The 22421-nt window shown below is 45.8% G+C and overlaps 1 pseudogene; it reads right to left on the reverse strand.

The window, feature by feature from the left end:
- Positions 1-2067: 2067 nt before the first annotated feature.
- Positions 2068-22421, reverse strand: part of LOC140715549 (digestive cysteine proteinase 1-like) — a 35276-nt pseudogene continuing 14922 nt past the window's right edge.

Consider the following 22421-nt stretch of genomic DNA (forward strand, 5'->3'; position numbering starts at 1 on the left):
AACGCAAGACCGGTTTTGCGTGAGCCATCCTGACTGGGAGTCGTGGGAAATTCCTTGCTTCCTGCAGTGTACGATGGGGAATATTGAATAAGAGGGCTCAGCGTGACTCCACTTCCCGAGGAGATTCCCCCCCCCCCCCCCCATCTTAACTGTATTTTATAGGAGCACCATTGAGATTGTCCTGACAAGCTGCATCTCCATCTGGTGTGGGAGCAGCCGAGCATCGGACCGGAAGTTCCTACAAGGGACTGTGAGAACAGCCGAGAGGATCACAGGGGTCTCCCTCCCATCCATCAGAGACATTTATCAGGAGCGCTGCGTACACAGGGCCCTTAGTATTATCAGGATCCCACCCGTCCATCCAGCATCCTCTTTGACTTTTTTACCCTCAGGCAGGAGACTCCGATGCATAACGACAAGAACGGTCAGGATGGGAAACAGTTTCTTCCCTCAGGCCGTTAGGCTTCTGAACTCCCTGTCGCATCACAAAGTGTCACTGGATAATTTCTACTGTTCCATGCAATATTTAATTTATGCACTTTACTTTATCTATGCATAATTCATTTGTAGATTTTATCTGTACTTTCCCAAGTTACTGTGTGTTATAATGTGTACTACAGTGCTTTACACCCTGGCCAGAGAAACGTCGTCTCACTTGACGGTATACACGTATATAGTTAAATGACAATAAACTTGACTTGAAATACCTCACTTTGATGTAATTTCACTTTTAAATGAATATCACTGATAATTGCCGCTTGCAAACACTAACAGCAAAGCACACACAGGAAAAAAGATGAATTCTATGAAGGATTTCACAACAGTTCATTAAGACAGAGTCAACACATCAAAAGACAGTTACTGCTTCTATTTGACCCTCTCTTTCCTCACTTTTCATTATCAGGTCAAAGGTTCAAAATTCAAAGTCCAAGATTCGTTTCCCCCTCAGACAGCCACGAAACAACGAAAAGCATCTTTGTTTAGTTCGAAGAAAACATCAACCCCCACCCCACGGGCAAAAAAAAACCAAATTGTGCAAATGGCAATTAAAAAAAAGTGAAAAACACAGAATATAAAACACAAAATCGACGAGTCCAGGCACATCCAGTTCAGCTCAGATCAAAAATCGCCCAAAATGCAACAAAAAATAGAGCGACCAGAAACACATCATAACGTGATTTTACCAGGAGAACTCGATATTCATGCCATCAGGATGGAGACTACCCACCCAGGTGACGCTCCTTCACCCTGAGGGTGGCCTCTTGGCACAAGAGGAGGTCATGGACTGACATGTCGGAATGGATGTGAGTCAGAATTAAAACGATTGGCTACCAGGAAGTTCACCTTTTGGCGGATGGAACGGAGATGCTTGACGAAGCGGTCTCCCGATCTATGACGTGTCTCACCAATGTAGAGGAGGCTGCATCGGGCCTCCTCTAGAGTGGACAGCTAACAACCTTTTCTCCCCCAGGGTGGAAATCGCTATAGAAGGAGGCATGATTTTAAGGTGATTGGAGGGAAGTATAAGGGGAAGGTCAGAGATAAGTTCTTTACACAGAGTGGTGGGTGCGTGGAACATGTTGCAAGGGGACATGACCGACACATTTAGGAAACTCTTAGGAAACACATGAGCGATAGAGAAATGGGGAACTATGTAGTGGGGGAGAGTTAGATCGGCCCTAGAGTAGGTTACAGCATCGTGGGTCAAAGGGCCCACACTACATCTCCCTCCCTCGATGCGGTCGGAGGACACCTGGATGCAATGTGTAGATTTAGACTCTAAATCGGGCTTATGATGTCTCAGGTTCGGATTCTGGCCACTCCTGCTCTTGTTACTTTTGGTGACTTTTAACCGGGCGGCCCGCAGATAACACTGAGCTGAACTGAAATACTGTGCCTTTCGATTTTTGTGCTTTCTATTCCGTGTTTCTGCTCTTTTGTTGCCGTTTGTGCGATTTTTTCTGCACGTGTTGTGGGGGGGGGGGGGGGTTGAAGTTTTTCTTTGAGCAGGTTAGTTCCACAGTTCTTTGTTTCATGACTGTCTGTGGGGAAGGCAGATCTCTGGGTTTGATACATACTTTGATAATAAATGTACTTTGAATCTATTTTCTAAACTCTATAACACAAGTAAACCAGCAGTCGTCATTCCAATGTGACATAAATTGCGTCTGTAGTGACACCACAGTTGTCTTTCATGGCCATCTGTATGAATCCATTGTGGCCCCAGTACGTTGACCAAGAGTTCTTGATGAGCCAGTATGGCTGAGCATTAACCATGCCAAATCCAATGGCAAGCACAGCATGGTCCAAATCTTCCAGTTTGCTTTCTAAAAACATCAAAATCAGAACATTAAAACACTAGTGTGGAATGAGTCTGCTCCCACCTTATCCCTTCCATAAAGGCTGGATCTGAAGAACATTCCAGAGACGTGGCTTCTTCAGTGGGAGATGGGAGACGGGCTCATCTCCTTCCATCTTAGGCCATGATCTTATCATGATCTTATACAGGCAGTGGTGGAACTGCCCCAAGCTAATCGTGTCGCGCTAACCTCTATGCTGCGTGGGGTCTCACAGAGTATCTTCTCAGGGGTAATGACCATATCTCAAGCAATCAATAATACACAAACTATATTGGAATAAAAATGTTACACCCGTTTTAATGCATATATTTAGTGTGCCTCTTTATTAGGTACACCAGCTCATTAATGCAAATATCTGATCAGCCAATCAAGTGGCAGCAACTCAGTGCAAAAAAGCATGCAGACACAGTCAAGAGGTTCAGTTGTTGTTCGGACCAAACATCAGAATGGGGAAGAGATGTGATATACGTAACTTTGACTGTGGTGCCAGACAGGGTGGTTTGAGTATCTCAGAAATTGCTGATCTCCTGGGATTTTCACCCACAGTAGTGTCTAGAGTTTACAGAGAATGGTGTGAAAAACAAAAAACAGCTGGTGAGCAGCAGTCCTGTGGGTGAAAATACCTTGTTAATGAGAGAGGTCAGGGGGGAATGGCCAGACCGGTTCAAGGTGACAGTAACTTAAATAACCACGCAACAGTGGTGTGCAGAAGAGCTTCTCTGAATGCACAACACGTTGAAGCTTGAAGTGGATGGGCTACAGCAGCAGAAGACCATGAACATACACTCAGCGGCCACTTTATTAAGTTTCAGGAGGTAACTAATAAAATACACACTGTGTGCATACTTAACGCAAACCTGTTTCCATTAATATAAAAGCTGGATACCTACCGCACTCTGGCTCATAATAAACCTCACTGCTGTAAAATCGAAAGGACTTGTGAGATGCATCAATTCCGACAACCACGGGACCATTTTTAAAGATGGCCAACTTTAAAGCTTCACTGTCTCCTGAAGTACATTCATATAGCTCTTCATCTTTGCTGTCATTGTGGACTGGTTATAGTGACAGAATCCATTCTAAAAGTAATCGTTAAAAAGCAAAGGAAACTATATTAGATACAATCTATACTGAGTGAGGAAGTCATCAAAAAGCAGAATCAGAATCAGGTTTATTATCACAAACGTATGTCGTGGAATTTGTTTTGTGGCAGTACAGTGCAAAATATAAAATATACATTATCACTGGCCACATTATTTGGTATGTTTGTTCATTATGTGCCGTGTCATATGACATGAGCAATCATGGTCTTTCTGTGAACACGGTTGTTCTTCGCAATTTTTTTCTACAGAAGTGGTTTGCCATTGCCTTCTTCTGGGCAGTGTCTTTACAAGACGGGTGAGCCCAGCCATTATCAATACTCTTCAGAGATTGTCTGTCTGGTGCCAGTGGTCACATAACCAGGACTTGTGATGTGCACCAGCTGCTCGTACGACCATCCACCACCTGCTCCCGTGGCTTCACGTGACCCTGATCCGGGAGGGGGGTCTAAGCAGGTGTTAAACGTTGCCCAAAGATGACTGCAGGCCAGTGGAGGGAAGGGAATACCTTACACAGCCACTTTTAGAGATGCATCTCCACCCTGCCACCCATTATTTGGTAGACCTGCTCATTAATGTAAATATCTAATTAGCCAATCATGCATCTCAATGCATAAAAGCATGCAGACATGGTCATGAGGTTCAGTTGTTGTTTAGACCAAACATGATAATGGGGAAGAAATGTGATCTAAGTGACTTTGACCATGGAATGATTGGTGGTGCCAGATGGGGTGGTTTGAGTATCTCAGGAACTGCTGATCTCCTGGGATTTTCACACGCAACAGTTTCTGGAACTTACAGAGAATGGTGCAAAAAGCAAAAAGCATCCAGTGAGTGGCATTTGTGGTTGAAAATGCCTCGTTAGTGAGAGAGGTCAGACGAGAATAGCCAGACTGATTCAAGCTGAGAGGAAGGCAACAGTAAGTCAGATAACCACGCGTTGAATCAGAGCATCTGTGAATACACAACACGTCAACATTGAAGTGGATGGGCTACAACAGCAGAAGGACCACAAACGGATACTTGTTGGCTACGTTATTCAGTGCTGCAGGTATCTAACAAAGTGCCCACTGAGCATTCATAAAAATGTAAATAAGTACTCGACATACAAAATGCTGGAGGAAGTCAGCAGATCAGGCAGCATCTATGGAAATGAATAAACAGTCGACATTTCGGGCCAAGACCCTTCCTCAGGACTGGAAAGAAAGTGGGAAAACACCAGAACAAAAAGGTCAGGCTCACTGGAAGGTGAGAGGTGAAGCCAGGTGGATGGGAAAGGTAAAGAACTGGAGAGGAAGGAATCTGATAGGAGAGGAGAGTGGACCATTGGAGAAAGGGAAGGAGGAGGGGACCCAGGAGGAAGGGAAAGAGGAGGGGACCCAGAGGGAAGGGAAAGAGGAGGGACCCAGGGGGAAGGGAAAGAGGAGGGGACCCAGAGGGAAGGGAAAGAGGAGGGACCCAGGGGGAAGGGAAAGAGGAGGGGACCCAGGGGGAAGGGAAAGAGGAGGGACCCAGGGGGAAGGGAAAGAGGAGGGGACCCAGGGGGAAGGGAAAGAGGAGGGACCCAGTGGGAAGGGAAACAGGAGGGGACCCGGGGGAAGAGAAAGAGGAGGGGACCCAGGGGGAAGGGAAAGAGGAGGGACCCAGGGGGAAGTCATAGCCAGGTGAGAAGTAAAAGGTCAGAATGGGGAACGGGAGGTGGGGGGGAAATTGTTTACTAGAAGGAGAAATCGCTATTCATGCCATCAGATTGGAGGGTACGCAGATGGTGTTTCTCCTCCACCCTGTGGGCGACTTCATCCTGGCACAGGAGGAAGCCATGGACCGACACACGGGAATGGGAATAGGGATGGGGATAAAAATGTTTAACCACCGGGAAGTCCCACTTGTGGCAGATGATGTGGAGGCACTCGACAAGGCGGCACCCCAATTAAGTACTGCGAGAAGAGAGCAAAAGCTAGTGAGGTGGTGTTCATGGACCATCCATAAATCTGATGGTAGAGGGGAAGAAGCTGTTCCGAAGATATTGAGTGTGTGTTTCCAGGCGCCTGGAGTCAAATGACTCTGAACCAAGCATGAAACCATCTTAATAACCCAAGTGCTGCCATCCTTAACTTAGAAGTTGAATGCTTTGGACAGTAGTTGCAGTGTTATTCAAGGTCAAACACTACATTCACAGTATATTACTCGCCAACCATTTCTGCAAATTGTGTCCTCGTGCTTTAGAAATCTGAATAAAGATGTTTCAATTATTCACGTTTAAATGGATGACTGTGTACACAGTGCAACTACTGAGCAGAAACAAACCCGTTAAGGACAGATTCTGTATCAGAATTATTATCACCAACTTCCACATTCTGACATTAGTTTTGTAAGAGAAAAAAGATATAACATTATTATAACTTACAAAAATTAACAAATAGAACAATGTAGCAGAGTCATCATCACCATTACGTGCCGTGTCATATGATTTCGGGGATCACGGTCTTTCCATGACTATGATTGTTCTTGGCAAATTTTCCTACAGAAGTGGTTTGCCATTGCCTTCTTCTGGGCAGTGTCTTTACAAGATGGGTGACCCCAGCCATTATCAATACTCTTCAGAGATTGTCTGTCTGGTGTCAGTGGTCGCAAAACCAGGACTTGTGATGTGCACCGGCTGCTCATTCGACCATCCACCACCTGCTTCCATGGCTTCACGTGACCCTGACTGGGGGGCTAAGCAGGTGCTACACCTCGCCCAAGGGTGACCTGCTGGCCACTGGGGGGATGGAGCACCTTCCACCTCCTTTGGCAGAGACATATCTCCACCACACACCCCCACACCCAAACACCAGTACAGTACAGTACAGGCCCTATATAAATTCACTCCACAATCAATCTAACCCTTCCCTCCCACACAACCCATGACCCTCCATTTCTCTTACATCCATGGAACTATCTGAGAGTCTTTTAAGTATTCCAGTTGCATCAGCATCTACCACCAACTCCGTCAGGGTGCTCCAGGCACTCGCTATTCCCTGTAAAAAACCTACCCCTGACATCTCCCAAATCTTTTCTCCAGTCACCTTAAATGGATGTCCACTGCTGTCCTGGGCAAAAGATGCCGACTGTTCATTCCGTCTGTGCCTCTCGTAATCTTACATACATCCATCAAGTTGCCTCCGTCGCTCCAGAGAGAAAAGCCCACGCTCGCTTAATCAATCCTCGTCTGACACGCTCTCTAATCCAGACAGCGTCCTGGTAAATCTCTGCACCCTCTTAAAGCATCCACATCCTTCCCCTAATGAGGTGACCAGAACTGAACACAGTATTCCAAGTGTGATCTGACCAGGGTTTCATAGAGCTGCAACATTACCTCGTGGCTGAATTCATGCACCCAGCACTCCCTGTGTAAAAAAGCTTAACTCTGATATCACTGCTAGACATTTTTCAATCACCTTAACGTTATTTATTGAGATACCTGGATACAACCTGGAATAGGCCCTGCCCAGCAACTCCCTGAGTTAATCTGAGCCTAATCACGGGACAGCTTACAAAGATCAGTTCACCTACCAACTGGTACGTTTTGGACTGTGGGAGGAAACCGGAGCACCAGGAGAAAACCCACACGGTCACAGGGAGAACGTACAAACTCCATACAGGCAGCGGCGGGAATTGAACTCAGGTCACTGGTACTGTAAAGCATTGAGCTAACCACTACACTATCTTGCCGCCCCATATTAGTCATTTCCATCCTGGGGAAAAAGTCTCTAGCTATCCACTCGATCTGTGCCGCTTAACATCTTGTACACCTCTATCAAGTAATCTCTCATCCTCCTTTGATCCAGAGAAAAGCCCGAGCTCACTCATCCTTTCCTCTCTAATCCAGGCAGCATCCTGGTGAATCTCCTCTGCACCCTCTCTAATCCAGGCAGCATCCTGGTGAATCGCCTCTGCACCCTCTCTAATCCAGGCAGCATCCTGGTGAATCGCCTCTGCACCCTCTCTAATCCAGGCAGCATCCTGGTGAATCTCCTCTGCACCCTCTCTAATCCTGGCAGCATCCTGGTGAATCTCCTCTGCACCCTCTCTAATCCAGGCAGCATCCTGGTGAATCTCCTCTGCACCCTCTCTAATCCTGGCATCATCCTGGTGAATCTCCTCTGCACCCTCTCTAATCCTGGCAGCATCCTGGTGAATCTCCTCTGCACCCTCTCTAATCCAGACAGCATGCTGGTGAATCGCCTCTGCACCCTCTCTAATCCTGGCAGCATCCTGGTGAATCTCCTCTGCACCCTCTCTGATCCAGGCAGCATCCTGGTGAATCTCCTCTGCACCCTCTCTAATCCAGGCAGCATCCTGGTGAATCTTTGCACCCTCTCTAAAGCTTCCACATCCTTCCTATAATGAGGCAATCGGAATGGAACACAGTAGTGCAAGGGTTAAGAATACTGAGGTGGCGTTCATGGGCTCATGGGTTGATGGACAGTTGAGGAATCTGATGGGGAAGGTAAGAAGCTATTTCTGAATCATTTAAAAATTACGCGACTATCTGACCTAAAAACAGAAGACGGCCAATCCTATCGGTCCCTCTCTATGTTAAGATTAGTTAGCACGACATCACTTTCCTACAAGATTCCCCCTACCCCCGATTCCTTATCAACAGATGGAGGTCCATGGGTCAGTCGTCATTAGGGGATTAGAAGTGGACAACTTCAGTTGCTTTAAATTCAAAGATACAAAGTACATTCGTTATCAAAGTGTGTGTAGTGTAGGCCTCCGTTAGTCTTGATAGACCATGGATTTGCGCCTTGGAAAGTTTCCAGGGCGCAAGCCTGGGCAAGGTTTTTTTTTAATGGAAGACCGGCAGTTGCCCAAGCTGCAAGTCTCCCCTCTCCACGCCACCAATGTTGTCCAAGGGAAGGGCATTAGAACCCATACAACTTGGCACCGGTGTTGTCGCAGAGCAATGTGTGGTTAAGTGCCTTGCTCAAGGACACAACATGCAAGCCCTAGCCAAGGCTCGAACTAGCGACTTTCAGATAACTAGATGAACGCCTTAACCACTTGTCAAAGTATGTATGCGTTGTACAACCCTGAGATTCGTCATCTTCAGTCAGCCACAAAACAAAGCCATGCGGGTTGGTGGATTAACTGGCCACTGTTAATTACCTCTAGTGCAGGCATGTGGCATAGGAGAGTTGGTGAAGATAAAAAGATGCAAAGATTCAAAGTATATTCATTATCAAGCCTGAGATTCGTCTTCTTCACAGACAGCCACAAAACAAAGAAACATCATGGAACCCTTTCAAAGAGAAACACCACACTACCATCGTGCGAAAAGAATAAATCACACAGACAACAACAAAGAACGCCATAAACACAGAATATGAAAGACAAGATCAGACAAGTCCAGGCAAATTCAGGCCTGCTCAGTGTTTGTCATCTGCAGGCCGCTCCGATTCAAAATCACCCAAAATAGCAACAGAAAGAGTGACCAGAAAGCAGAAACACGTCACAACGTGAACGTCAGAGCCCAATCCACAAACCGCATCGATTAAACCCCGCCCAAGACCCAGAACTCCTGACGGGGGGAGAGAGAGAGAGGAGGGGGCATGGGGGGGTGAGGGGGGAAGGGGGAAGGGGGTTAGAGGGGGGAGAGGGAGAGAGAGAGAGAAAGAAAGGAATGGAAGAGGGGGGAAGGGGAAGGGAGAGGGAGAATATGAGACATGAGACAATTCCTTGGTATTACCATATCACAGGATCTGACCTGGGGAAGGGACAAAAGAGCCTCTACTTTCTTAGAAACCTGTAACAAACGTACCAACCTGCCCCAGGTATGCACCACAGGACTCTGCACCTGCAGTACCACCGTGTTTCATGATCCACTCGAACACTTTCCACGCCAACCCTCCGTCGCAGGCATGGTTTCCAAAGCCCCCAGGCGCAATCGATCAACATTTGCTGCGAGGGAGAGATCAACTTTCCAGTCTGGAATGAAAATGGGAAGAAATTCATGTCTCACAGATTCCACTTGGACCTCTGACTCTCAAAAGATACATTCATTCATTTTCCTTTTAACTTGAGAGAAACATGGACCATCAACTGAAACAAAGTCAAATTGTTCACCACTCGCCAGTTCTGGTCACCTACCTACCGCAAAGCTACCAACAAGATCGAAAAAGTACGGAGAAAATTTACTAGGAAGTTGCCGGGACTTGAGAAACTGAGTTATAGGGAAAGGTTGAATAGGTAGGACTTTATTTCCCACAGCGAAGGTGAATGATGGGAGATTTGATAGAGGTATACAAAATTATGAGGGGTGATAATAGGGTAAATGTAAGCAGGCTTTTTCCACTGAGATTGAGTGAGACTACAACCAGAGGTCATAGGTTCAGGGTGAAAGGTGGAATATTTAAGGAAAATATGAAGGGGAACTTCTTAACTCAGAGGGTGGTGAGAGTGGAACGAGTTTGCAACACAAGTGGTGGATGATGGTTTGACTTCAACATTTAAGAGAAATTTGGATAGGTACATGGATGGGAGGGGTATGGTGCAGGTCGATGGGACTAGACAGCATTATAGTTTAGCATGGACTAGATGGGCCCAAGGGCCTGTTTCAGTGCTGTAGTGCTCTGTGACTCTATTGAACCAGGAAGAAGTTAACTGTTTCAGCTACGCTGGCTACGTGTTCTACTTCTCCACAGGCAAGCAAATGATCTAGGAATAGAGGGACGTCCATTTAGAACGGAGATGAGGCGGAATGTTTTTAGCCAGTGAGGTGGCGAATCCATGGAATTCTTTGCCACAGAAGGCGGTGGAGGCCAAGTCATCGGGTATCTTCAAGGCAGAGGTTGGTTAGTCAGGGCATGAAGAGATACGGGGAGAAGGTAGGAGTATGGGGCTGAGAAGAAACATTGATCAGCCACAATGAAATTGCAGAACCAACTTGATGGGCCAAATGGCTTAATTCTGCTCCTATATCTTATGGTCTTATGGATGGTTTCATTAAATAAATGCAGCCATTGACTGGTTATGCTGGCCGGTGGCATTGTGGCATCTGCACTGGACTTCGAGGCGAGTGGTCCCGGGTTCGAATCCGGCCGGCTCCTTTCACGCTTTCCATCCGCGCTGGGCTGAGCGTCGAGCTAGCAACTCGGCCTCGTAAAAAACAGACAAATGCTGAAGAATCGGCAAGGTTGCTGCCTGGTGCCTCACAAAGAGCCAAGAGTTTCAACAAATTGAACGGTTAGGTCTTTTTGATCCATCTCCGCTCCTTCAGCACTGAGTAGAGAAGAAATTCCTTCCCCTGGGGAATGCTGGATCTCTGTACATCTCCCTTGAGGGGTGGGAGGTAGTCAGCCAAATCTTCCATGTTCCCATGTGAGCTTTCTTTGTCCTACTGAGCAGTTTCAACATCAGATTTGAAGTTTCCTTTTATCTGTTTGGTTTCTGCGGCTACACGTGATTACAACAGGTGAAAGGCACTGTTTAAAGTTTCAAAGGCTTTTATTCCCTCCTGCTGCGTTGATGCCTGTGTAGAGGTTTTGGGAAAACCGCTGAGGGACTGAGTACTGGAGTTGACAGTGTCTGACGCACTTCCAAAATAACTGAGATCCAAGTCGAGAAAAGTACGTTTGATCCCCGATTACAAAACCATCAAAGACGAACGATCTTATAGTGATAAGCTAACAAAACTAAAATTAGTGATATGGTGAAATCAAAGGATTAAGTGTTCTGATTAGCATAAATAAGTGAAGTTAGCGGTCAACAAAAAATATCGCCCTGTGGCTCACCACCCCCCCAACTACGTTAAACCAACTACGTGAAAGTGTGAAAACATAACTTCACATTTGCTTCTACCCCCAAATGTGACAGATTATCCATAATAAATGCGCATCACAAAATACAGACAGACAGACAGACAGAAAATAGATTCCTGGCTCCTACAACCTGTTTTATCAGACTTTATGGAATGCTTCAGCACAGCACAGGCTCTTCGGCCCATAATGTTGTGCCAACCTTTTCACCCACGCTAAAAAGAATCAGAACCTTCCCTCCTACTTATCCTTCCATTTTGCCTTCATCCATGTGCCTGCCTTAGAGTTTCTTAAATGCCCCTAATGTACTTGCCTCTACCACTACCCCTGAGAGGGTATACCATGCACCCACCACCCTGTGTAAAAAACCTACCTCTGACATCCCTCCAAACTCCTTACCACTATGTCCCCTTGTATTAGACATTTCCACTCTGGGAAAAATCCACTCGACTCAGGCTGTCCACTCGATCTATGCCTCTCATAGAGTCAAAGTCATAGAAAAGTACAGCACAGAAACAGGCCCTTCAGCCCATCTAGTCCATGCCAAATCCATTTAAACTGCCTACGCCCATCAACCTGCATCAGAACCAGAGCCCTCCATACCCCTACCGTCCATGTACCTATCCAAACTTCTCTTAAATGCTGAAATCGAACTCGCATGCACCACCCATTCCACATTCTTAACACCCTCATGTTCCCCTTAAACGTTTCATCTTTCACCCTTAACCCATGTCCTCTAGTTGTCATCCCACCCAACATCAGTGGAAAAGCTTGCTTATCATCTTGTACATCGCTTATACGTAGTTTCTCAGAAACATTCTTGCATGTCTTCATTTTTCCTGTAAATACCTGCAAGAAAATGAATCTCAAGGTACTAGACAGTAATATGTATGTACTTTGATAAACTTACTTTCAACATTAGTTGGAAAAAATAAGCAGATGTGGACACTCTAGAATTGGGAGCTTCATAGACCACAGAGTTTGGGATGTTCCCTTGTCTTTTCCTGGGTACCAGTTGGGATCTGTCTCTCTTTATACATTGCCCTTCCCATAAGCTGTTGTATTTCCTGCTTACACAGCTCACCTTAAGAAAGAGGGCACCTTCCAACGCACCTGTTGCTCCAAAACTCCAGCAAGAGCCACACACGGCCTGGTCTTTCACAGGCATCACCGCTCCTGAGGAATGCACACCATTCAGAATTATCAATTGTACACACAGCACCATCAAACACATCTAAAATTCTTTGATAAGTTGACGAGTGAACTTCTCTGGCACAGAGTCTTCACAGGGCTTATGGTTTCAGAAGGATCATTACGATTAATCCTATTTTAGTTGTCTTTCACTATGTATATTTCTATAAAATTAAACATTCCAACACTGCATTTACTAGTAAGTGAAGATTGATCTTTGCAACAAATGACTAGGACTCAAATCAAATCTCCTTAGACTTTGCATCAGGTATTTTGTTCTCTGTAACCACGAAATCTAAAGGTAAGAGTCCACTGCTTTGTGCTCTAACCCCATCCACAAGTGTGCAGATGACGCTATAGTAGTGGGCCATATATTATTGGAGTATAAAGTTGCATTGTTTGCTGTGTAACCAAAACTATGTAGTCAGCTTTGTATTTGCTATTTGCTATGTATGTATCCAATTTAGTAGGAGAATGAAACCTCTGTATTGTCTCTGTACTATTGAACACATCAGTAACTTAAGAATGTAGCCAAATAAGAAGATAATGGTGTGTTAATGAGAGGCTAGCTAAGAGTTAACTGTGGCCAGGGATGAGGTAACACGTGACCCAAAAAGTAGATTAGAACATGATTAGGTTAATGGGTAGAAACAATAGTGGGAAGTCGGGAGCTGATGTACTGGAGATACGCAACTGTAGACCGATTGGATATGCTAATACAACTAAACCAGGAGATTGCTGTAAAAAATGCTATGCACAAGGATCGGTGGGCAATCAGCGACCAGCTCACTGACTGTCTCAGCTTTGATTTGCAAATTAAAGTTTAACACTTCTTGAAGAATCTTCTGCGTCTCCTGGTCGTTTGTGGGGCACAAGAAACCACGACAATATCAAACAATGGTGAGTCCGAGTACAGGAAGGAGATGGAGAGCTTACTGAATGTTGTTATGACAACCTTCCCTCAATGTCAACAAGCAAGCAGGTCATTGAATTCTGGGGGGTGGGGGGGGGGGTTCACACGTTCCTGTCTACATCAACGGTGTAGAGGCTGAGGGGGTTGGGGGCTCCAAGCTCCTACGTGTGAACATCAATATCACCAATAGCCCATTCTGGCCCAACCATGTTGATGTCACGGCTGAAAAAGCTCACCAACACCTCTACCACCTCAGGAAGCTAAAGAAATTTGGCAAGTCCTTGTGAATTCTTAACAAATTTTATTGATACACCATATTCATCATTCTGTCTTGATTACGTAATGGCCTGGTATGGCAACTGCTCTGCCAATGGTCACAAGAAACTGCAGGCAGTTGTGGACACGGATTCTCACTGCCTCGGTAAAGCAGCCAGCACAATCGAAGACCATTCTCTCATCTCCCCTCTCCCATCGGGCAGAAGATCCACAAGCCTGAGTGGATGTCCCACCAGGCTTGAGAACAGCTTCTGTCCTGGTATTATCAGACTCTGGAATGGTTTGTATGACAAGACAGACTCTTGCCCTCACAATCTACCTCATGATTGCTTGCCCGCACACTGCACTCTATCAGCAGCTTTTACACTTTATTCTGCATCGTTACTGCTTTTACTTGTTCTGTCTGAACGCACTGTGTAACGAGTTAATCTGTATAAATAGAATGCAAGACAAGGTCTTCGCTGTGTGTTGGTACATGTGACAATAGTATACCAAATCCATTTCTGCTCGGGGACTGGGCCGTGTTTAACAACACCAGTTAAAGAACTGATTTAAACTTTATAACTACAGCAGAAATCTATGGGGTCGAAATTAGATCAAGAATCAGAATCACATATGATGTTGGTGCCAGTTCACCGATAACATTCTTACTGTTGTCAGGAAACCGTAGCTTCACACTTGACCCTCAGATTTCTGCGCAAAGAGTGGAGGAGCCCCTTCCTCCCTTTAGAACATGGGACAGAGACCAGTCCAGCACAGGTATAGACCCATGGCCCACAGTGTTGTGCCAAACCAGTTAACCTAGTAATTAATAACCAAACAAAACTAATCCTTTCTGCGTACACAATGTCCACATCCTTCCATTCTCTGCACATGCAACAGCCTATTCAAGAGACTTTCAAACACCTCCATCCTATTTACCTCCACAATACCATAAGCACATTGCCCACAACTCTGTGTGCAAATAAATTGTCCCACACACCTCCTTGGTATTTATCTCCTCTCACTTTAAACACATGCCCTCTTGTATGCAAAGTACGCTTTCTTTATTTAACACAGAGGCTCTTAACTGGGCTCTTGTGGATCGGTTCCAGAGGCCCAACATCTCTGTAAACTTTCAAGTGATAGAGGAAAGCTTCACCAAGATGGAGTTGAAATACTAAATTCTCTCTCAATTTCTTTGACGAGAGACATCTGCAAACACCTGGAAATACTTCAGAACTCTTTCAAAAGTTATTTCCATCTTGGTGGCATTAAAGTTGAACCATGGATCCACAATCCTTTTCCTTCTGATATAAACTGTATCGAAGATGTTGATCTAGCCAAAGATGAACTCATTGACCTTAGGACAAAAAACCCTACTACAATTGGAGTTTACCTCAAAAAGCCTTGGAGAATTCTGGTGATCCTTGAGGGAAGCCTATCCTTGGCTTGTAAAGTGAGATATAGAGAAGCTTTAATTCCCTATGCAACAACAAATCTCTGCAAATCAGGATTTTCAACACTTTTAACCATTAAAACAAAAATCAAAATCGACTGCATGTTCAACATGACAGGCGTGTTGCTTTATCAAAGACCACTGCACAGTTTAATGTTCTTATTTGGGCAAGGCAACAGCGTCCTTCACAAAAAAGTAAAAGTTAATTTTAATTTGCCTGTAGTTTAAATGTATGGTCTTGTTATTTAACGTGTTAATAAAGGAACATATATATTACTATATCACAAATTTGATTTTTAAAAAATATTTTGATAAATATTTCAATATATTTGGGTTCTTTCATAATTCTACATATTTTGGTTTATATATTCAAATACATTATCCTGAGAAGGGGGTCATTAGGCTTCTCCGGACTGCCAAAGATGTCCATGGCATAAAAAGGGTTAAAAACCCTCCTGATTTAAAGGAATAAAAAGTGTCAGGTGGATCCCCACTTGGCCAGTCCTTTGACTGGCCCCTCAAGATGTGAGGGAGGTGAGTACTGCAGATCTGCAGCATTGAGCGAAATTCATTTTCCTCAGGGAAACAGAGAGCGGAGTCAATCTGGCCTGTCGCCTCGATTCATCCCCAGCACAGCCCCTGCACTGCTCCTGCACTGCCCCTTGCCTGTAATAACCTGTGGGGAGACACAGTCCAACCTCTCTGGCTTCTGTATCCCCCAGCCAGGCAGGGAGGTGCAGAGAACACGCATTACTTGGCTCAAGGAAAGTTTCTATCCAACCAAACTTCAAACTAAATTTATTATCAAAGTACATACACAACTCTGAGGTTCGGACTCCCGTGGGCATACTCGGTAAATACGCAGAATAATAACTGTAATGGAAGACCGCATCTACTAGGGTGTTCAACCAGTGTGCAAAAGACAACAAACTGTGCAAATACGAAAATAAATAAATAATAATAATAAATAAATAAGCAGAAAATATCGAGAACATGAGTTGAAGGGTCCTTGGAAGTGTGTCCATAGGTTGTGGGATTGTTTCAGTGATGGGACGAGTGAAATTCAGTGAAATTATCTCATTTGGTTCAAGAGCCTGATGGTTGAGAGGTAATAACTGTTCCTGATCCTGGTGGTGTGGGTCCTGAGGCTCCTGTACCTCCTTCCCGATGGAATCAATTCAGAGTTGAGGTTATCCTCACTGGTTCAATAGCCTGGTGGTTGAGAGGTAATAACTGTTCCTGATCCTGGTGGTGTGGGTCCTGAGGCTCCTCTACCTCCTTCCCGATGGAATCAATTCAGAGTTGAGGTTATCCTCACTGGTTCAATAGCCTGGTGGTTGAGAGGTAATAACTGTTCCTGATCCTGGTGGTGTGGGTCCTGAGGCTTCTGCACTGAAGCCTTAGGTTCCTCACCACCAGGTTCAGGAAGTTAATACCCTTCAACCATCAGACTGGACAACTTCACTCACCTCAACACTCAACTGATTCCACAACCTAAGGACTCACTTCGAAGGATTCTACAACTCAGGCTCTCAGGATGATTTTTTTGTCCAATTTGCACATAGGTAGCTTGACAATATTTGTTTAAATATGTTTTTCATTCATTCTATTTCTTTACTTTCCTGTAAATGCCTGCAAGAAAATGAATCTCACAGGTTGTAATGGTGATATATACATACTTTAATCATCAACTTTCACGGTTGTGTAGTGGTTTGCGTGACGCTATTACAGCGCGGTGTGTCGGTGCTCTGAGTTCAATTCTGCCACTGGCTGTCAGGACTTACCTCCCTGTGAACGCGTGGCTGTCCGTCAGTAGGTAATTAGATGCAGATGAGTGCAGATCTTCGTTAATTTTAGATCTTAGTCAGAATTGGTTAATTAGGTAGATCTGTACTACAGACTCAAAAAGACGGATATGGGGATTATTCAGGGAATTGAGCACCAGAGGTGGGATATTATGACACAGGTGTATAAGACATTGGTGAGGCCACTCTTGGAGTAGTGTGTAGAGTTTAGGTTGGGATAGTATGATGCAGGTGTATAAAACATTGGTGAGTCCACACTGGGAGTGTTGTGTACAGTCTGGTCATCCTGTTAATAGGAAAGCTGTGGTTACACTGGAAAGAGTACAGAGAAGATTTATGAGGATGCTACCAGGACTAGGAGGCCTGGTTTATTCCTTGGAATGTCGGGGATTGGGAGGTGATCTCATTGAAGTGTTTAATGAAGGCATTGCTAAGGTGGATGGTGACAGATTTTTTCCTCTCCAGGGTAGGGATATCCATGAGAAGCAGGCATAGCTTTAGAGCAGAAGTTTCTAGTCTGGGGTTCACGGACCGCTTGGTTAATGGTGGGGGTCCATGGCATAAAAGAGGTTGGGAACCCCTGCTATGGAGTGAAAGAGGAAAGGTTTACAAGGGACCTGAGAGACAAATTCCTCACACAGAGGGTGGAGCATAAATGCAACGAGCTGCAAAAGGAAGGTGCTTGGAAGGTCACATGAAGGGGCGATTTATCGTTTTTTACTGCACGCTATGCCTCTGACATTAGGGCAGCAATGAAGGTCCTCCAGCTCTGGCAGTGTCCGGGCTTCCTGCATTGTGTCAGTAGCTTTCACTATGTTTTCACAGTTGCTAGCCATGCGAGTCCCGGGTGGAGACTCAGGAATACCGTCACACTCAGATGCAGAAGGATTCTTCATTGCTGTTTCCGTAAATATTTTGTTTGACCAGTCAGGGTTGTTGGCCCTGAGCTGAACCCCTGAACCTGGGGGACCGGTGGACCACTCTTAGCCTGGCCTCTACCCTTTGACCTGTTTGGTATGGGAGACCCTTCCAAGAGCCAAAGCTTAAAGCCCTGACTCCAGCCAACACAGCTCTCCGGGTCATTGAGGCATGCAAGCCTCCAAACCCAACAACGAGGTTGTGGTCCTCTTGAGGATGGAGAGGCCATGCTTGGAGGGATATGGGCCAGAGCTGGAAATTTACTTTAGCTGAGTGGGCGCTGTGGTTAGCATGGAATGGTTGGGCCGAATGGCCTGTATCTGTTCTATATTGCTCTGTGACTCTAAAGGAGATGCTGAACCACGGGATGCCTGGCCAGAGAGTTTCAACCTGTATTAATATGTCCCCTTTCCTGAGTAACATACCATATAACCTCCAACCCAGGCTGGCTGGGAGAATCACGGACTCGTAACGCTCCTTGGGGAAAGGCTGTCCATGGTTGAGGTATAATCCTTTAAGCCTTCCTCTCATGGCCACCTTCTCCTCCACTGTCCAGTCAGGGAGATGGTTAACCTCCATCTTATAGGACTGGTTTGCCCGATTCTTTGAATGGATGTACCTCCAAAAACATTCCAAGGTAAAACAGATTATTATTTTTATTTAGAGATACAGGACGGTAACCGGCCCATGCTGCCCAATCACACCCGTGTGATCAAAGGGTTTCTAAGACTCCAAATTCCACGTTACCTCATGTTGTGAGTGAAGGTAGTCCTTCTAGACTCGTGCTCCACGTTTCCTTCGGCGTACTCCCTCCTAAACCTCTCCTAGAAATGCTGGAAGAAGCAATGAGCCCTGTCTTCTTTGTCGATGCTGACCAAGTCCTCGATGGGGTTGGCCAGGATTCTGTGTTCCACCCCTGGACCAGAGAAACCCTCACAATGCAAACCTGGAAAGGACAGAGGAGATACAAAGAATGTCCAACATTCTCAAAACACCCACAGAACGTGTGCAGAAAATGGCATGACCTCTAATCACTTAAATTAAGCTTTAATAACCAGAATCAGATTAAGTTTAATATCACTGGCGCACGTTATGAAATTTGTTGTTATGTGTCAGCAGTACCTTGCATTACAGAATAATAGAGGAAAAAAACAGAATTCCAGTACCCTAGACTGAGACCTAGTTCCTCCTGTGCCTTAATCGTGCATCAGGCAGCAAGCTTTTTCCAATCGGAACTGTCACCGACTGCAGGTTTGGCATCACACCATTTCCGACCAACTCTCCACAGAACATCTTGGAAGGTTCTGCACCGTATCTTCGTAGGTCTTCCGTGTCTCCTTTGCCATCTGACGGAATCCAGCACATTAGCGCTTTGGAAGGTCTTTTGGGTTGGTGGGCGCAAGATGTGGCCCGCTAGATGCCACCTACACAACTCAAAGTACACTGCGGATGCTGGGGTCAAAGCAACACATACAACACGCTGGAGGAACTCAGCAGGTCGGGCAGCATCTGTGGAAACGGGCAGTCAACGTTTCGGGCCGAGACCCTTCCACCTACGTTCCCTCACAATCTCGTGCCGTTTCCTTGGCGATTGTTGATTTTACGAGCCTGAGTTACTAGCCCAACACTCACCTTCCTCCTTTCTCAGCAGTATTTTACAGAGATAAATTAAATAAGTAGTGCCAAAATAGAAATAAAAAAGGTAGTCCTTCCAGACTGGTGCTCCACATCACCTTCGGCTATGGCGGCAAAAGACCATGAGCACAGACCAGTGGCCACTTTAGTAGGTAGAGGTACCTATTGAAGGGCTACTGAGGGTATAATCATCGGAAAGGCACTGACAGGAAAGCAGCTGTCTGCGCTGTGCGCACGGTTGTGCAGCGTCTCTCGATTCCGAGTGATGGCGGCAGACGACTCTGCTGGGTTTACCTCCAACAGCGTCACAACGTACCTGGCCTGGGCGAGATCACCACACCAATGAACAGACAGCTTGCTCTCCGCCAACACTGAAATATCGTGTGTGAAATCATGGGGTCACGTAAATAGGAAGGATTTGCGGTCGATTCCGGTTGATTGAGACACATCGGGACCAGTATGTTTTGGGCAAATTAAGTGGCTGCTCCAGTTAGCTGAAGTTTCATGGAAATAGTTAAAAAGTATAAAAAAGACAAACTGCTGTTTAACAAATTACGTCGCAGTCCCAGTTCAGCGCAGAGCTGAGTGAACGTCACAGAGCTGAACCGGCCTGTCCATGGCCTCCGGCCCTGAAACCCTGACCTTTTCAATCTGGCCCGGCACTTAAATCGTCAGCCAAACAACCAGTTCTGTTGCTTCAATACGCCCTGGGCCCTGGACCCCACCCCTTCAATACGACCTGGACTCGACCTTTACAGTTCGTCATGACACAACGCCCAAAACAATTTTGGATTTTGGAGGTTTTTGGATTTTGGAATTTCAGATAAGGAGTACTCAACCTGTCCTAACTCGAGGCATTGATGTGATGAAATGATCTCTGTAGAAGGCACGCACAACTGAGTTTCTCACTGTTCTTGAGTCAATAATTAACCAATTTACTGATGCCCTTGGTTATCAGCTGTAGAATTTACCTGCAGGTAGCTTGAAGACACTTGGGTCCACATCGAAGTGGACAGTGTGAGAATGGACTTGGTACTTGTCATAATGTGTTCTGAGCTGAGTGTTAAATCCCTTCATTTCATCGTGCACCGGGACGGGGCCTGGCTTGAATCGGTGATCCATATGGTGTACTCGTTTTTCTTTGTGTTCACAAAGGCAATATTCTGCCACACGGTGCAGTGCCGGCCTTCATAATCCTCTTCCTTTAGAATCTAAATGGAGAAAAGACACAAGAAAGTCTGCAAATGCTGGAAAGCCAAAGCAACACACACACAAAACGCAGGAGGAAGTCAGTCTGTGGAAAATCAATCAAATCAAGTTTAATTATCACTCAGACTGCACATGGAGTCAGTGCTCCTCTGCGGCCAAGGTGCAAAACATACTTTCAAAATAGAGAGAGAGAAAACACCACCAACACACACACACACACACACACACTCTCTCTCTCACACACACACACACACACACACACACTCTCTCTCACACACACACACACACACACACACACACTCTCTCACACACACTCACACACACACACTCTCACACACACACACACACACACACACACACACACTCTCTCACACACACACACACACACACACTCTCACACACACACACACACACACACTCTCTCACACACACACACACACACACACACACACACACACTCTCTCTCTCACACACACACACACACACACACACACACTCTCTCACACACACTCACACACACACACTCTCACACACACACACACACACACACACACACACACTCTCTCACACACACACACACACACACACACACACACACACACTCTCTCACACACACACACACACACACACACACACACACACACACACTCTCTCACACACACTCACATACACACACTCTCACACACACACACACACACACACACACACACACACTCTCTCTCACACACACACACACACACACTCTCTCACACACACACACTCACACACACACACACACACACACACACACACACACACACACACTCTCACACACACACACACTCACACACACACACACACTCTCACCCACACACACACACACACACACACACACACACACACACACACACACACACACACACACACACACACACACACACACACACGTACAGTCCAAGTCCCTGAGCGACCTGCAAATTGATGGTCCAGCTCTCGGCAATCCAGCCTGTCATTCTGCCAGTCGAACACTGGAGGGCAGCACTTACAGTCGACGTTTCGGGCAGAGACCCTTCTCAGGACTGGAAAGGGAGGGGGAAGATACCAGAAGTTTTTTTTTGGGGGGGAGAAGGTATACAAGCTAGAAGGTGATAGATGAAGCCATGTGGGTGGGGAGGGCAGATGAAGTTAGAAGCTGGGAGGTGAAGAGTGAAAGAGTAAAGGACTGGAGAGGAAGGAATTTGATAGGAGAGGAGAGTGGACCATGGGGGAAAAGGAAGGAGGAGGGACACAGGGGGAGGTGGGGAGAGGTGATAGGCAGGTGAGAAGAGTTAAGAGGGGTGCCAGAATATAGAAATGACACAACAGGTGATTCAAAGTTAGAGTCTGCTAAGTTCTGTCACCAAACTCAAAATCCGAATTTACCCATGACTCGGGTCGGGGCAGGGTCCAGAGGGGAAGAAGCCTGGGGATTGAGTGTGGGGGAGGCTGGGAGGGTATCAGAGACCAGACGGGGTTTGGAGTTGGCAGTGTGAGGGCCAGCACCAGACAAATGGCACAGGGGAAGGGAATAGGGCAGGAAATAGGGTGTCTGGTGGGTGGGAAGAGAGCTGGAATGGGACGTCAGGAATGGTGGAAGGGCAAACAATGTTATTGCCAAAATCTAATGAAATAGAAACTTTAATTCAAAAAGGAAAAATTTAAAAATTTATTTCTTGAATGTATAGTTTGATTCAAAAACAGGCAATTAAACAAGGAATCCATGTCTAGACAAAAATGGGAAACTGACTTGAATATT

The sequence above is a fragment of the Hemitrygon akajei genome, chromosome 24 (genome assembly GCF_048418815.1).
Source record: "Hemitrygon akajei chromosome 24, sHemAka1.3, whole genome shotgun sequence".
Lineage (NCBI taxonomy): Eukaryota > Metazoa > Chordata > Chondrichthyes > Myliobatiformes > Dasyatidae > Hemitrygon > Hemitrygon akajei.